This window comes from Montipora foliosa, chromosome 10 (assembly GCF_036669935.1).
Source record: "Montipora foliosa isolate CH-2021 chromosome 10, ASM3666993v2, whole genome shotgun sequence".
NCBI classification, from domain to species: domain Eukaryota; kingdom Metazoa; phylum Cnidaria; class Anthozoa; order Scleractinia; family Acroporidae; genus Montipora; species Montipora foliosa.
This window is the reverse complement of record NC_090878.1, coordinates 21349321-21353296: the sequence shown is the minus strand read 5'-3', so window position 1 is coordinate 21353296 and position 3976 is coordinate 21349321.

The window sequence follows — 3976 nt, the reverse complement described above, 5'->3', positions numbered from 1 at the left end:
TAATACAGATTATGAGAAACAAATATTGAATTTGCTCTTGGATCTTTTTACCTGAGGAAAAGAAACAATGATAAAACCAGTTAACTTGAGGCAGAATGATAGTATTGCTCCCAAAAATGAGACTAATATAAAATTAGAGACTACCGTTAGTGTCAAATTTGGCTCATTGGTTCATTATTTTTATTTCACACCATTTACAGAAAAAGCTGGACTGACTAGAATAGGCCATTTTACAGTTGTGTGCTCAGTGACCTAGGCTATGAATGGCTGCGAGGTTGCTGGTTACCTTGAACTGTTAATATGAAATCAAGTGAAGCTATGATCCTCGCAGTTATGAACGCTAGGATTATAGCTCCACCAAGTTGATTTCGTATCAGCAGGTCAATATAATTATGATTCACTTCATATATCATTTCGTTCGTTGATTCATTCATCACGAGAACGTTTGAACCCACAAATGACCAGCTCCCAAGATCAGTGGCTTGATAGCTCATTTGGTTAGAGCGTCGCACCATCATCACGAAGTCACGCTAGCCAATTTGGACTTTGGACTCCCCTCCCCCCCCCCCCCTCCCGTACAAATCCGCTAGCGAATTTGGATCCCCGGGGGTGTAAATCCGCTATCGGATTTAGTCCCCCTTCGTGGATTTGGACCCCCCATATTACAGCTTATTTATTTAACTATTTATTGATACAGAGTTAGATTTTGGATCAGGGAAACTTGAGGAAAAGACTTAGGTCAGTTAATTTGTTGTTTCAAAGCATGCGGCGGCATTTCGTATAGAAGTATGGAGATGCGAGTTTTAACTCCTTTCTGACAGAAACTTAAATAACGCACTTGGAATTCATAGAATCATCGTGTTATCTTTTTAATAAGGGAATAAAAAAGTAAAGTCAGAGTTAAGCTTCAGTTAAAGTTGTTGAAAGCACGCGCTGCGGCATATTTCGTAAAGCGTTGCTTTTTCTTCCATTTGACAGTTTGAATAGGTGGCGCTTCCACAAAGGAGGTGCCCCTCTTGGTTGGAAGACGCGTTCTTAGAAGTTTTATACTTGATTACAATGGCCTTAAAAGATGTTTCCTTTTTTATAACCAAACTTGTCAAGTCATTAATTCTCGTATTAATTTTCAATAAGGAAAAAAAGCGAAGTTAGACTTGAGTTTCGGTAAAAGTTGTTTAAAGCATGCGCTGCGGCATATCGTAAAGTATGGATGCAAATTTTAACTCTTGTCTTTGAAAGCATTGCTTTTTTAAATTTCTTTTTCTTTCAATTAATATTTTTAAATGATCCGCGCTTTAAAAGAATCGTTCTTGATTTCTCGATATTTATGCTAACAGACTTACCGGTACTTTGAGGTGAGAAAGAGATGGGAAAGAAATTCTGCGACTTCATAAATAGTACAATTGCTATAACACAAAAGAGTGAACAGTTTAATTTTGACCAATAAACTTCGCTTTTACTAAAAGTATTTAAAGTGTCCCTCGCAAGAGTGAGTATAGTAATCATTCCGTTTATAACTGTTCGACTGAGATGGCCGAGATCAAATTATATAAAACCAAGTTTACCAGTATCTCAGAGATAATCAGTATCTCGATGGATGTACAAAGGACCAAAAGCGTCGGAAACCTGCGATAAAATGCACAAAAGGTTTTCTTGGATGCGCTTTTCTTGGTGCGCTATTCTTCGTCACAAATGAGAATAGTGAACCAAAGAGATGGGTGCATAACAAGGAAGAACAGGAGAGAATTCCACATGCCTGTCACTCAGACAAACTTGCAGGACACTTCGGTCGTGACAAGACTCAAGAAAGGGTTCGTTACAATTTACGTTAGTATGCAATCTTGATTTAATATAGTCTATTGACTTAATATGGATTTAAAGATGTTAATTTGTCTTTAACTTTCGTATTTTTAAACAAAAGAACGCTGTGACACTGGACATGGAATGAGAAACGGCCGGACGAAACCTCCAGCCTCCGGCCTCAAACGAAAACCCTGCTCGTCTCTATACGTTCCCGCGGGCGTGAGAAAGGCGTAAAGGGATGATCCCCTTGTTCTGAGACGACTGGGAATGGGTCAACGCCAGGATAACGTTGGGCTCTCAGGGAGAAAAGGCTATAGATGGTTTTCACCTGACGTCACAGCAGCCATGTTGGTGCACAGATCAATAGAGAGAAAAGTCTTCTGGGAATTTGACTCTATTATAATGCAAAACATGAGCCATTGTTTTGTGCACCAATATGGCCGTCTCATGATCATCACGTGATTGAAAACCATCTATAGCGATATTTCTTGTTTGCAAACGTTGACTTCACGTTTCTTTTGATAGTCAAATTTGCCAACCACGAAAGGCTGGTTTTCACTAGCGACGCAAGCATAAGCACAAGAAGTATACGCAATCTCAGTAGCTTGTCACGTGTTGTTCATTAGAGCCTTTTGTTAAAACAATAGACACTGATTAACAACAAGTAAATGGGCTTGCGTGTGTAGCTTGTGCTTATGCTTGCGTCATTAGTGAAAAACCAGGCCTGACTACTGAACAGAAGAGTCATTGTTTCAACAGACAATTAGTTTCTGGTTACCATATTAATAACAATGGGTAACCTCACGAGAAACATCGCTATAAGGATATTGATCATTGAGCTCAGTCGGTAGAGCAGCAGTGATCTAACCCGAAGGCCGTGGGTTCAATTCCCACCCTGGTCAGAGTTTTTCTCTGTCCTTGTGTGGGCCCATTCCCATTAATAGAACTAACGCTCACATGGTTCATATGGGGTACAAAACTAGCACTTCAAATAACACTCTTATCAGTTAGGTCTGTTTAAATATAAGTGCTACACGGCCAAAGTTTGTAAAAACGTAACCCATCCTTGTACTTGTACATTCTCTATTTTCGAATTCCCCATAATACACTTTGTCTGCCCCCCAAATTTTACATAAACCATTGTTTTCAAATGCTCTTGGGAATATGCAGTGTCCCTAAGAGCATTTGAAAACAATAGTTTATGCAAAATTTGAGGGCATACAAAGTGTATTATGGGGAATTCGAAAATAGAGAATGTTCATTGCCGTGACTTTAACATCTTCAGTTCCCACGGCGTGCTCCCGTCTGACCTTGTTGCTCAGTCGGTAGAGCAGCGGTGATCTAACCCGAAGGCCGTGGGTTCAATTCCCACCCTGGTCAGAGTTTTTCTCTGTCCTTGTGTGGGCCCATTCCCGTTAGTAGACCTAACGCTCACATGGTTCATATGTGGTACAAAACTAGCACTTCGCAGTACACTCTAATCAGTTAAGTCTGTTGAAATATAAGTGCGACACGGCCAACGTTTGTAAAAACGTAACCCATCCTTGTACTTGTACATTTAAAAGTTATTGTTAGATGATATTATACAATCTCTATATATTTGACATACTTATCACCCTTTATGCACAGGACATCTACTACGGCAGGGTAAAATATACATGTAATCAGATAGGAGTTCACTGACCTTGCAATTAGTTCTGCCTTATGATTGGCCAAGCCACCTCAGGGAGCAGATAAACCGTACTTTTTAGTTAGTTCAGGAACTGTCATGGGAAGTTCTTTTGTTCTTTTTTATGTATCCGTGAAAATAAACCTAGGGCACTTTCGGTCTAAGGAAAGCGGGATACACACAAAACGTCCTTGCCCCACGGTGCTTTTAAAGGGACATCTATTTCTTCTCTCTTTTTCGTAAGAGACAATGGTATCTTCTCTCTTTTTTTAATCTTGATTTTGTCCGCCGCTCCTTCTTTTTTCTGCCGCCCACTTGTTTTTCACCGCTTATTTTTTTCTGCAGCTCACTTTTTCTTTCGCCGCTGTAGCAGCGGTGATCTAGTCCGAAGGCCGTGGGTTCAAATCCCACCCTAGTCAGAGTTTTTCTCTGTCCTTGTGTGGGCCCAAATTTAATACTAGGGTTGATCTCTGATGGATAATTGGGTATAAAAACTTCACAGTA